Source organism: Megascapheus bottae, chromosome 8, assembly GCF_031878675.1.
Source record: "Megascapheus bottae isolate mThoBot1 chromosome 8, mThoBot2.hap1, whole genome shotgun sequence".
Taxonomy (NCBI): Eukaryota; Metazoa; Chordata; class Mammalia; order Rodentia; family Geomyidae; genus Megascapheus; species Megascapheus bottae.
Genome location: NC_143516.1, coordinates 55338755 through 55353182, shown reverse-complemented (window position 1 = coordinate 55353182; position 14428 = coordinate 55338755).

Genomic DNA, 14428 nt, shown 5'->3' with positions numbered 1-14428 from the left:
TTTTTTTGATTAAGCTTTCCAGGGGTCTGTCAATTTTGTTGACTCTTTCAAAGAACCAACTTTTTGATTTATTAATTTTGTGTATAGAGGATCTTATTTCAATCTCTGATATTTCTGATTTTATTTTTGTTATTTCTGTCCTTCTAGTTGTTTTAGAATTAATTTTTTCTTGCTCCTCTAGGTGCTTCAATTTCTTTTTTAGGTTATTTACATGCCCTTCTGTCTTTTTAATATGGGCTCCTAGTACGATAAATTTGCCCCTTAGAACTGCCTTTGCTGTGTCTCATAAGTTCCTTTGTGATATCTCTTCATTGTCATTACATTCAAGTAAGTTTTGAATTTCTTCTTTGATCAGATCTGTAACCCAGGAGTTATTCAGAAGTGTGTTGTTCAGCTTCCAAGTGTTTGAATGTTTTTTGACTTTGACTGCATTGTTCAGAACTAGTCTGACTCCACTGTGATCAGATAGAATGCATGGGATTATATCAGTCCTCTTGTATCTGCTTAAGTTTTCTGTATGAACTATTATATGATCTATTTTGGAGTATGTTCCATATGTTGCTGAGAAAAATGTATAAAGTTTTGCCATTGGGTGGAAAACTTTGTGTATGTCTGCTAAGCCCAGCTGGACTATGGTGTCATTTAAGTCAATGGTGTCTTTGCTTAACTTTTGTTGAGTTGACTTGTCGTTTGTTGAGAGTGGCGTATTGAAGTCTCCCAGTATGACTATGTTTGAGTCTATCTTGTTCTGTAATTCTAAGAGAGTTTGATTGATGTATTTGGATGCTCCTGTGTTAGGGGAGTAAATGTTTATAACTGTAATATTGTGGGTATGGATTGTACCCTTTACTAATATGTAGTGGCTATCTTTATCTTTATGTACTGATTTTACTAAGAAGTTAATTTTGTCAGTGATTAAGTTTGCTACTCCTGCTTTTTTGCCTGGTGTGTTGGAGTGGAAAATCCGTTTCCATCCTTTCACTTGGAGTTTGTTTCTGTCTTTGACAGTGAAATGAGTCTCTTGGAGGCAACATATAGATGGGTCTTGTTTCTTAATTCAGTCTGCTGCTCTGTGTCTTTTGATTGGATTGTTCAGCCCATTCATTTACAGAAATTATGGAGAAGTGGTCAGTGTCCTTTTTCATTATTTATTTTTACTTCTGAGTTTCTTTCTCTTTTTTCTCTTTTTGTGTTTATTGATTTATAGGTGATTGCTTCTTGATGGGGGTTCTTGCTGTTTGGCAATTTGTTCTTGATTATTTAATATTTTTTGTAATGCTAGTTTAGTGTGCATGTATTCATATAGCTTCTCTTTGGAATGAAATATTCTGCGTCACTCAAATGTAAATGCTAGTTTCACTGGATATATCAGTCTGCATTGGCAGTTGTTGGTCTTCAGGGCATGAATGATATTTTTTCCAAGCTTTTCTTGCATTTAGGGTTTGCATGGAGAGGTCTGTAGTTATTCTAATTTTTTTTCCCATTGTAGTATAGTTCTTTCTTTGTTTTTGCAGCATTTAAGACCAGCTCCTTGGTGTTCGGGTCTAGTGTTTTTACTATGATGTGTCTAAATGAGTTCCTTCTAGGATCTTTCCTGCTTGGAGTTCTGAAGCCTTCAATAATGTGAGCATTTCCCCTTTGAAGGTTGGGGAGGTTCTCTGCTATGATTTTTGTGAAAAAGGGTTGCATTCCTTTATTAATAAACTCTGCCCCTTCATCAATCCATATTATATGAAGATTCGATTTCTTGGCTGCGTCTGCCAGGTCCTGGAGTTCTCTTTGGTGAATTCTGACTGATTTCTCCAGACTGATGATTCTCTGTTCCAGTTCTTGCATTCTTTCTTCCGTTCCTGATGTCCTATTTTCCATCTCAGTCAATCTGTTGCTAAATGCTTCTATTTTTGCTTGAATTGTGGACACTGAGCTGCTCATGTCTGCTGAGAGAGTATTAATCTTTTCTTCCATTTCTCTTTTGAATTCGAGGAGCTCCTTGGTAATTTCCTGCTTATGTTCTTGGAATTGTTTTTTGGAATTCTGCTTTAATCTCCTTAGTCATGTCCATAATCATCCCCTTGAATAGAGTTATGTTTCATGTTTCTTCAGGTCTCATTTCTTGGGGTGGTGACATCTCTCTCGCTCTTCACTCTTGTTTCCTTTTGGGCTTTGTGTGGGACTTTGATTATTAATATGTGTCATAATTTGTCGTTGTGGTTTCTGAGGCATCAAGGACTGTTGTTATAGGTTTGCTCTGTGGTCGGTAGGTGGCGGTCTTTACTTGGTTTGGGGCTGGTGGTTCTGGGAATCTGTGTATACATGTGGTTCTCAGCCAGATTGGTTTCACCACTGACTAGATCAGAGTTTGCAGCTGTTCAGGTGTTCGGCCTGTTCCCAGAAGCTGTGTGCAGCTGCACAGCTAGTTCTCAGCCCAACCAGTGACCCCACCAGGGGCCATAGGATGGAGTTGCATACTTCAGTCTCAGCTAGCCCCGCAGGTGGTTAGTTTTCCTGCCCCATTCCCAGGGGCGGGGCCCAGCTGAGGGTGGAGCCACGCCTTTCTGGCTCTCCCAGTGCTAGCTCAGCCCCTGCTGGTCTGCACTTCAGTTCCCTGCTGTGTTTCAGCTGCTTTGGCTGAAAGTCTTTCTGTGACTCCATGGGGGGGCCCCTTGGTGTTGTCTTGCTGGAGGCTCCCAGCAGGAGGGCCCCTCACTTAGTTTTGGTTCAGTTGGATGCTGGCTGGCAGACTCCCACACACCCCCACAGGCTGTGGAAGGTAGGGTCTCAGTGCCCCTCAGTCTCCAGTTTCAGTAGTCTGGGAGAGGAGGCTGTTGGGAAGGTGGGAGCAGGGACACCTCCAACCCCCTTTGTTTGGGGTGCTGGGTCTTAGCGCCTGCCTGCCTGTCAGTCCCCAGTCAATCACCTGGGGGAGGGGGGCTGTTGAAGGAAGAGACAGGATTCTGAATTCCTTGCACCCCTGCACTTGCCAGTCTTTCTTGGGTGGGGTTGAGGGGTCAGGGTTAAGTTCTGTAGCTCACCACCAGCTCTGCTTTCCTGATGGGTTTGAGGGAACCCGCTGGCTACTTACTGACAGGGTAGATGTGAGCTGCTCCGTGCTTCCCCTCTGGTCTCTGCTGCCGTCTGTGCAGGTTCCTGCATCTGGATTCTGCCGCTTGCTGGCATTGCTGGAGTTCAGGGCTTCCCGGGCTTGCGCCCTCCGCCACACCTTTCACAGCTTGGAGCCAGCGGCCAGGGGTGGGGGAGGGGTCCTCGAGTTTGGAATTCTTTGAGAAAGTTGGATGTGAGCTTTATCTGGATTTCTTTTCCGGTTTGAGTCCTCCGTTGCTTCTTGAGTTTGTTGTTGTGGATTTCTTAAGGTAGTTGGCTCATGGGATTCCCCGATTCTCTCTTTTTGTGGGAGAGAGCTAGGCTGGGTCCCTATTGTCTCAGCACCATCTTCTGACCTCTATGTTTAGTTTTTTGAAGAACTTCCAGACTGGCTGCCAGAGTAAGTGCACTAGTTTACATTCCCACCAGCAGTGGAATAGAGTTCCCTTTTCCCCACATCCCTGCCAGCATTGGTTGTTTGAATTCTTGATGTTGGCTTATCTAACTATGATGAGATGGAATCTTAATGTTGGTTTGAATTACATTTCCTTTATGGGTAGGGTTGTTGAGCGTTTCCTCATGTGTTTCTTTGACATGGCTCCGTTGCCAAATTATTGATTAGCTCATTAGTTTTGGGGAGATATTAATTTTTGAGCTTCTTGTATATTTTGGATATTAGGACTTTGTCAGATGTATTGTTGGTAAAGATCTATCAGTCTGTCGGCTGTCTTTTTAGTTTAGCACCTATGTCCTTCGCTGTGCAGAAAATTTTTATTTTGATATAATCCCATTTGTCAAGTCTCTCCTACTTTCTGTGCCCTTGCCACTCTTTCCCAAAAGTTCCTGCCTATGCCTATAACTTCTAATATTTCTCCTATTCCAACTTGCAATAGTTGCAATGTTTCAAGCTTGACTTTGAGGTCTTTAAACTCATTTGAGTTGATATTGGTGCATGGTGATAAGCAAGGATCCAATTTTAGTTTTCTACATATGGAAGTCCTAATACCAATTATTGAAGAGACTATATTTTTCCATCATACATTTTTATTTTGCCTAAGTTCTTAAGGTTATTATAATAGCCTTTTTTAATTTTCAGCTCTCCTGTTGGATTTAAAATATTTTTGATTCTAATAAACAGGACTACATTGTATCTGTCATCTGCCTAACTCACCTGGCTAGGAAGATGCATGCCTTCAACTTCTGCTTCCACCAGGTGAGTTGTATGCTCACAAAAAATCAGGTGTGTGTGTGTGCTTATATGCATATGTGTGTGCACATGTGTGCATGCATGCATGTTTATGTGGGGGTCTCTGTGTGTGATTCCAAATGTCATTCTTTCAACTAAACTTATAATAATTATGTAATTTAACTTTTGTTATGTATATATTATGTAATTATAATATGTAATTTAACTTTTTCACAACTTAAGTGAATTTTTACTCCTGGTTTGAGATTTAGATCTTCATAACATTTTCAGAAAATAATAGACAAGATAGGTGGAGTCCTTATCTGCTGTCTTCCCTAACAATCTAGAAGGCATTTTCTATCAAATGAAAAAAACCAGAATTTTACAAAAGATACAAAATGGAAAATTTCTGGCATCAGCAAACTGGTAAAAAAAAGACTAAAAATCCTTTGGCTTCTTTATATGCAAAAGTACAATAAGCATTCTTAGAAATATATCATATTTATGAAAAAATGGACACCTCCATATCCCATGAATAAAAAGGGAATTATAAATGAAAGAAGCTTGAATTTGAGTGGATGCTAGGTCTTCCCTGGAGGTTGAGGTATGAAGGCTTGTAAGGAAAAGGAAATGAGAGCTGGGCCTACATAGGGAGAAAGTTTGAAAGAAAACTCTTGCTATAAAGCCTGGGTTTTGAAAGCCCTTACCATCTGTGAAAAAGAAACTAAAAAAAATAGTCCACCCACCAAGAGAGGGATGATGAGAAAGCTTACCTGTCTGGAGTAAAGAAAAAGAAAAGATATAGCTCTGAAAGCCTGAAACCTAAAGTTTTGAAATGATAATTCCATATTCTCTGGACATCCTCCAGCCAACAAATTCACTAAAACTTACTATGAGCTCTTCAGCCTTATCCTGAAAACCAAGTGTAAAACCACTTATAGGAAATAACCTCCATCCCTGTCTGGGGCAGAATATTTCAACAGAACACCACTTCTTGAAGATGAGCTCAGAATCTAAGTTTGAAAAATAGACAAGTTAATAATATATCACAAATGAGTACCACATGACACAATAAACAGGAGAATTGATTCTCCAATCTTGCAGAGAATAATGATTTCAAATGAATCAGATAGAATTCCTGGGAATGGTTAGGATGGTTGAAGAGGGGTGTGTGTGTGTGTGTGTGTGTGTGTGTGTGTGTGTGTGTGTGTGTAGTTTAGGGACAATGGATGAGTTGTGAGTCATATGTAGTGCACTTTACTGTATTTACATTATTTCTATGGCCTAGGGTTAATTAACAAACCTCTGTCTTCATCCGTGCTTTGCATAGTCTTCATGTGATATGAATAGACCTGTAGTGGTTATTCCAAAGAAGATACACCATTAACATTTTAAAAGCTTGGTTCCATAGCCCTTAAGACCTAGACATCACAAGGTATACTAGTATGAAAGAGAAATTACCTTGCCAGAACTCATGAAGTCCAGTTGCATTGAAAAAACTGGAGAGGCCAGTGCTCACAAAAGCTGGAAAATGGCTGGCATCACTGTTATGCTAAGATTTTTAGTGACAAAGATACGGTGGAGATCTGAGACTACTGGTGTGACTCCAGTGAGAATTAAATCTGAACTGTGTCCAGCCTAGTTCTGGTCTATGGAGAAAAACACTTAAGCTCTCTGGGACATCAAATTCCCCAGGATGTTTATATGTTTAGATAAGTTTTTGAGAAAAGATACTCGTTATTTCATGGACACTTCAAGAATTCTTATCCAAAGCTATTTTCAAGCAAGTGGTTTTTCTTCAGAGAATACATGGATATTTTTTTTTCCTTTCACAAAGTTTGCCATAAGTGTACAGCACTGAATAATGCAGCAAACATTTACTTATCCATCTCAAAGGCCATTGACTGACAATTCGAATGTAAATAACACTACAGGGCATAGGTAAAGCATTTCAAATGGAAAATATGAAAGAGAAATTTAGAAATATTGAGGATAGAGTAGGAAGCTCCAACTTAGGTCTAGCAAGAGTTCCAGAAGGAGAATAAAGGGAGCCCAGTGCTGAGGCAATACTTAAAGATGTAGTTGTTGAAAATGGACCCAGGATTCAAACAATGGAGACCTGTCTAGAAAGTGTGAAGACCAGCTGGGTGCCGTGGCTCATGCTACTGCTGTGCCATTTGAGATACAGCGCCGCTTCCTGCTTTTTCCAAGTATGTGGTATTGAGGAATACAACCCAGGGTTTTATGTATGCTAGGCAAGCACTCTACCACTAGGCTATGCTTCCGGTCCAAAAAATACAATTTTTAATTAAATTTTTGTTTTTGTTTTCATGTAATTTTTATTGAATTAATAGAAGGGTTACATTATATTCACCAGATCGAAGGTGCATTGCTTCACAAACACTGATACCCTTTCTCATGTTTTTCATTAATTTTTTTATCAAGAAGTTGTACCAAGGAATTTCAATTCCACAAGTCAGATTATGAGTATAATGCATCTTGATCAATATCACAACTTCTATCATTCTATCCTGCTCCCCCATCCCATTCATACCCTTGGCTTCAACTTATTAAATAATCTGCAGTGAATAGAATGACTGTATTTTCCCTCCTCTCTCCATTTGTCTCCATCACCCTTTTCATGATGCGTTTGACTCCTTTAGACATGGGTTCTCAATTTCCTCTCTCGCTTCTGTTTGGGAAGCCTGTTTTGGTCAGTTCTGGTACACTGTAGACCAAGAGTGACTTCACATACAGAAGTATATGAATTATGGGATTCTTTACAAAAGAAGGCAAGGCCTTCATGTGTAAATCACAAGTGGTATTAATGAAAGTGAAAAAGAAATCAAAGGGATCCCTGAACAGACTTATACATTTCTTTCTTTCTGCCTTTTAATTATGCTGGCATCTTAATTGCATTGTAATTGCACTTTAATTGCATGTATTTGTATAAATTAAAAAATAATTAGAGCTCTACAGCACTATGGGAAACTAATTTATGCATACAGACCTTTAAAGATGTATACATGGAAAATGATTTTATAATTCTCGCCATGTTAAGCACGTTAACATTGGCCTTGATTAACAGGATAACTCTGTTGAGGTTGGTGCCTTCCTGTGCCTTTCGGTGATTGAAAAACCAAGTCATTTCTTTTCTCTTTTTTTCTCCTTATGTTTTATCTCATGTTGTTACTGTATCTGACTTTGGTACCTGGTATATTGTAAATAGAAAAAGGGAAGGTAAGGGGAAAGCAAGATGATTAGGAGGGGTGGGAGAGGAAAAGTGGGAGATAAACATGGGGAGGGGTTACAATGTCTAAGAAGTAACGTACCCTCTGCCCGATGAATGTAACTGTAAGCCCTGACAATAATTTTTTTTAAATAGATAAATGAAAAGAAAACCCAAGTCAGCTGGTATATGTAAGACTCCTAGCTTGGAACATCCTTTAAATATTGAATTTTTTTAAAATACATATTTTTTTAGTTTAGCCTTAGGAAGTTTCTGGGCTCTGATTGCATGTGGGTGGGAAGGACAGAATGAGTCACCAAATTAGGGCGAGAGAACCAATGAATTTTTAACAATATTCCTGGCACAGGTTATCATGGCAAAGCATATGTACAATGTAGGGGCCATTCATTCAACAAGCATTTACTGAACGCCTACTGGGTGTCTCGCACCTCTGAGCTATGGCCCACCCTGTTTGGTAGCTCATTTACTCAAAAGTGATTTGAATTTTCTAGCCTCCACATTTATCTTCTTGGCAAATTGTGAATCTGGCTTGTTATATCCTGGTTCTTTGCTGCTTCAAAATATACCCCTCCCTCTGCCTACTCGTGTTTAATGGCAGGTTTGTTGCTTAAAACTTGCATTTTAAAATCTTTTTTAAAAATGAAAAAGCTAAGAAACTTACATAGTAAGACTGTACTATTCCCTTGTCTTTAGACTGTGGCACTAAGTACTTTTGCAAGCAAGAGGATATGGTGTAATTAAATTTCTGTCCTGCTCATCTCAGGGCCTACCTTGAGCTCTTCTGTCTGCCTTCCCTTCTGAATATTCCTCCTTTCAGACATGTCCCCGACTCTAGCTCTCCCACGTGTCCTGTGTGGAATTAATTTTCCTTTTGTTTTGCTAGTATAATAACATTCTACATCCATCTGTTTTATAACTCCTAGGTTGGAGTTTTATCATCTTCTAGAGCTCAGGGACTCTGTTTTATGTATTTCCAAACTTACCTGAAGAACCTAAATGTAGGCCTTTATCTCACAGATACAAGCTCAGTCTGGAATTCAAAAGGGAAAGGTATTGGAAGGTGTGTGTGTGTGTGTGTGTGTGTGTGTGAATTACAAGCCCCTGTTAGAATACTCGAGGGTTATTTAATTGCACAAAAATACAAGGCAGTCAACATTCTCAGGGGGAAATCGTAGGCTGTGCTGTGGCTCATGGCTAGATTCCCTGGCCTTGTTACTTTGCGGGATGCTTCTTGCTAAAGGGTACTTGCCAGATTTTAAACTGTTGTACGTCCAGGTGGTGTTCCCGGCTTTGGAAGCATAGGCTTCTCTAAGGAACATATGATGGGAAAAGAAATGGAGGAAAGATGATAACTTCTCTGTGTGTTGTCCCTGAGTGAGTGCTGGCGAGCGTAAAATCCAAGATGCATTGCTTCCCATTTGAGCTAGGTGAAGCTTATTACTCAGTTTAGACCCCTCATCAGAGTAGGGTACCTCTAGGCTCCTGCCTGGTATCAACTTGGACTAGGTCTTCTTCAAGCTTTATCTAGACACAATTCCAGATCTTGTTGAAATAGCCATTCAGAGCAGAAATTACTTGTTGGTAGCTGGTTCTTTTGTGAAATGATTCCATCCAGGCTATTCCTATCCTGTAATCTTACCAACCCCACTAAGCTGATGTCTTCTACAACCAGCCAGTAGAACAGGGAAGGTAGAAGAATAACTTAAAGGCCTTGCATGTGCAGATGCCCTGGTCCATTCCAGCTATTCTGATGCAGAAGGAATTTATCATTTGTAACTAGGTAATACTAAAACAGGTATGCTATGGCCCCTACTACAAGAAAAGGTTTGGAAACTTACCAGGGTCTCACTATACTGGGGCTAATCTGGTTGAGGTTCTATCACAATGCCATGTCTACTCATCTAGTCTTTGACCTTTATTGGGGCAACCTTCCCTATGGTTTCCATGGTGATCCATAGAGGTTTTGCACTTTCAATTAGTCTAAGGATGTGGATTTCCTCTTGGCTGCCCCACTGCTGAGCTGCTGAGCATCATTAGCGAGGCTGGGGAAACTCAACTTTTTTTTTCCCCCAACTTGTATGATTATAGTTAATACCACTTTTCTTCTATCTCTGAGGATAAGAGAACCATAGACTTTCGGGAGATGTCAGTAACTTAGTTTAAACTTACTTTAAGTCAGTCTGTAGATGGGGACTATGAGAGTTTGAAAAACTTGCTCAGTGCTGATCACAAAATAAATCTGTGTCAGGACTGATTAGGAAACCTGGTTTACTAATTATGTATCAGGTTCTCTCTTGTTATTTGAATGGAAGAAAACATCGCAGAGTCTTTGAAAATGATTTTAGTAGTTTCTGTTCCCTAGTTCTGCCTTCTTTCTTGAAATATTTCCTTCTGGACCTGTCTGCCCTCTTTGGTTATCTTGCTCAGTGCAGTGAGAGTGTGAATTATTTCTGAATTCTTGAACATGGCAATATCTTATCTACTTGAACCTCCGGTCACCACATACAAAGCAATTTTGAACTGCAGGGGAGGTGGTTACTTTAAGCCTCTGTGGGGATACAAGAGCTCACAATTCTTATTCTCAGCTTCCTCAAACAAAGAGCCAAGAATGGTCTAGTTCTTATTACTTTTCTAGGGCTGGGGGAGGGTTGAGGTCATGCAAAGGTTGCTTGCTTGGCAATCTCACCCTCTCCCTCTCCTCCTATTGACAAGTCATCAGGATGGTTTATAGATTGCTGTCTCACTTTAAGATCTATTTGCTGATGTTTTGAGACATTTATCCAATCTCACGAACTCAAGGGACATGATCTAAACTCAGAATTATATATTATCCATATTTGGGGTAGAATAAGTATTTTAATAAGAAACACTATTAATCAGACTAGGAAAGTCATAGATTTATATGCAATATTTGAAGTCATCTATATTGATTTAAGATATTTACAGTTCTATGGATTTAATTTTTAACCTGAATATGATTCTTAACAACCTCTACTTGTATTCTCCCATTTTTTAAACCTGTGGTGAAATATTAGCTTCTTGTACCACGCATTTGATAATATCCCCACTGTTTAGCCAAGAGAAATATCAGCATGTCCTTGGACAGCTTGCCTGTCCTGAGGAAAACAGGATTCCAGGGGGGAGGAAAAAGAAAGAAAAGGGGTTATGTTTCTGAGATGATTATAGTAACTTCAGAAGGGAAATTGAAGACCTACTGAAAATACCTTTACTAAAACATGAGTGTTCCCACATTTTTTTTTTTTAACATTCAGGTACTGTATTTTGGGAAAGAACATTTGCTGGGATTCTCAGATACAAATGATGAGAACCAAGTTAATATTTTCAAGCCTGTAGGCGCACACAGTTTTGTACTTCTGTAATTAGAGCTGTTGGTGACTCATTCCTGTTACAACTGATGGCGCTGCACTCTTTCAAACAGGTATTGACATTAAGCCTGATGACAGGCACGGATACAAAAACATTGAATTAAAAAAATCAGTAGGAATGGGTAGCCTATAACTCAGTTTCTCTTTAACTGTATGATAGGAAATGGTAGTATTTTGTCTATGCATGTCAGTTTTGGAATTCTACATCCCTAGGAAAAGGTTGTAAAAAGTTGCATTTCTAATGTAGTGAGGCAGGTACTTCCTCAAGACAAAAATCTTACTATACATCTGTCCTTATTACTCGGTGTTACAGTGCTCATCAGTTTTAAGGACCAAAACTATACCTTGTTATTTTTTTAGTCCCTTTCTTTTCTTTGGAGGATGATGGTTTGCTATTTTGCTTCATAGGCAATCTTCGCATCCCAGTCAAAATAGAGGCTACTTTCTCACTCACATGTCTTCATACATAGTTGACTTTTCTTTGCATTTAGTTAATGAATTTATTTTCCAAAGTTCAATTACTATCATACAACCAATAAAAAGGTTAGCTACCCAAGATTCTTTGCAGTCATTCTCCAAATGCTCAGTTTAGATCTGGTCTCTTTAATTCACTACTGAAAATCAGTTGCCTCTAGGAATTTCAATATTACATTACAGTATAACAAACTATCCAATATCACTAATGGCCTATTTTAGGAATGAAATGCTCTTTTTTTTCTGGTTTTAAGCAATTTCTAATTTTGACTAGGATCAGGCACCATCTACAAGGACGGAGTTAATCGTCCCCTGAAGGCACTCATCACCAGCCAGGTCGTAAAAATCCTGCATGGCTTGCTCTTTCAGCCATAAGGCCAGAAGAAAACAAATGTATCTATTTTGCTTCGCATTACATTTATGGTCTGAAGATACTTGAAAAATTACACTCATTATACTATTGCATTTTTTCCCCTCTGGGTACTGAGTTTGAACTCAGGGTTCCATGTTTGTTTGGCTTGCTCACTCACAGCTGACACTTTTCCATGTATCTAGTCTGGCACTTTGCTGGCTCAGTGGAGCTGGAGAATCTTGGTCTTTATAGCTCTGGCTGTCTTTGAACTGTGGTCCTTTGGATCTCAACTTTCTGAGTAGGTATAACAGGTGTGAACCACCAACATCTAGATATTATTGTTAATTTTAACAAGCTCTGAGGGCATTTGTTTATTTCCTACTCATATAATATCTCCAAGAATTTACTCTAATAAATTGTCTTTTATCAATATCATGCTGGGATGAATGTATTGCTTTTGAAAATGCCATTGTCTGGGAAATTCAGACAGAAATTATTCAGCAAATTTGTTTTGGTTGCTCATATTTATCACATCATAAGAGAATAGCTTTAATTCCTTGTGATAAAACACATCAATTCTTCCTGATTTCTGTAATATAAATGTATTCAGTTGGACTGAGCCAAATTTGATCTAAACACAAATGTATTTGCTTTGTGGCTGCAAATTCCAAGTGTCGCAGGGATGAGTGGGAGAAGTAAGCAGTAGAGGAGAACAGAAGTGAGTGGATGAAGGGTAGGGTTTGGGATGATCTACCTCAAAACCACATGACAGGAAGAAACCGAAATGACATCGCAGTGTTAGAGGAAAAGGTCAGACAGTAAGACACAGAATATCCAAGAGAACTGGACTTAAAGAGGGGAGGGAGAGAAAACACTAGGTGTTCAGATACTTTTCTGGTGGGGCTGTGGGGAGAGGAAGGGGCTTGCAATTATTAGGTGACTATAGGGCAGCACCTGGACTTGGTTCCAAAGTCTCACTTCCTGGGCTTTAGAAAGATTAAGAAGGATTTAATTTTTCTCAAGAGAAAAAGAGCTCTTGTTTGTTGAACTCTTCCTAATGGACCCAGATGTCCTATGGATGACATTTTACTTAGTTCTGCACATGGTCCCTGTGGAAGCAATGATGGTAATAATAGCCTCTTTGGTGGGGCTGAGAGGAACCAATGGAGATGGTTGAAGAACCAGGTGTAAATATTAATTTATGACAAGTCATGCCTGATGGTTAAGTGAATCAATGCCTGCCATTTACGCAGATCAGGTTGCTCTCTAAATCTCTAGCAATGAAACAAGTTCATGAGCAAAGGAGTTTTTGAATGAGGATTTCCATGATACTTTGAGGTACAAGGGCAAGGAAAGGACATAGTTGATCAGGCTCCATCCATATATAACCACCTTATGGAAAATACTTAGACATGTGAAAAGACTCCAAACTTTTAACTCTCTGAGCAACAGCAATGAAAGAAGCTCAGGAGGAACTGTGAAGCCTGGCTTGAACGGAAGCCATTTCCATCCAGTGTCTCACACTGTCTTCTAGGTTTCTAGTCACCATGTTGTGTTGGGGCTAATTCTACTTCCCATCTGTCTCCAAATGTGAGGAGGGCACTGGGTGTGCAGAAAACAGGTCTTTCCAGAGAAAGGTTTTGTTGTTGTTGCTGAGTTCACAAGTGGATTGGGGCCTCAGAGAAGCCTACAATGACTATCATAGTCATATGTGGAGACAGGGTCTGATGCGGTGGAAAGGTCAAAGAAGAACTAAAGCAGGGAATCTGTAGGATTAAGAAAAACTTTCATCACTGGACTTTCTTGCCTTCTAAAGGTCCAGGATGTGGTTGTGGTGTACCCCAGTTTGATTATTTCGAAATTTCTGGTTTAACCCAACCACAATCAGGAATTCTCAGTGGGTGGCATTGTCTGAATTTTTAAATGGGGGAAAAAGTAGGCTCAGGCAAAAAAAAAAAAAGCTTATTATTTTTTTTCCTTTTGGCCAGTCCTGGGGCTTGAACTCAGGGCTGAGGCACTGTTCTTGGGCTTTCTCAAGGCTAGTGTTATACCATTTGAGCCACAGCACCATATCCATTTTTTTCTATGTATGTGGTACTGAGGACTCGAATCCAGGGCTTCATGCATTCTAGGCAGGCACTCTACAACTAGGCCAAACTCTTGGTTCCCAAGAGTAGCTTTTGTGTCTAAAATTCAGCATTTTTTATGGTTAAGTTGTAATTCTTACAAATGAGCCATGGACAGTAAGTATCATTATTCTTCATTATCTGAGGGCTTTCAGCTAGACTGTTGTGACATACTATATATAGATATATATAAAATACATTTATATCAATTAATGTTGCATTATATATTAAGAATATGTTATATATTAAATGTTATAATATATTATAAGACATTGCATATTATGGTATATTAACATATTAACATACATTTATATGTAAATATACTATAAATACATATATGCAGGACTATAAAATGAACTTGCCAAATTCTAGGTTCTAAACAGTCCCTTTTCCTTTTCTAAGTGTCTCAAATTCCACACTAATTTATGGTAATGATTTCATTATCTGATATGTTGGAAAGATGAGAGGGTGGCATCTGAGTTAAGACTTCTGCTTATCTGAGTTTTAATTCCAGTTAATTTCCTAAACTTCACACTGTACTTAATGCCCTGT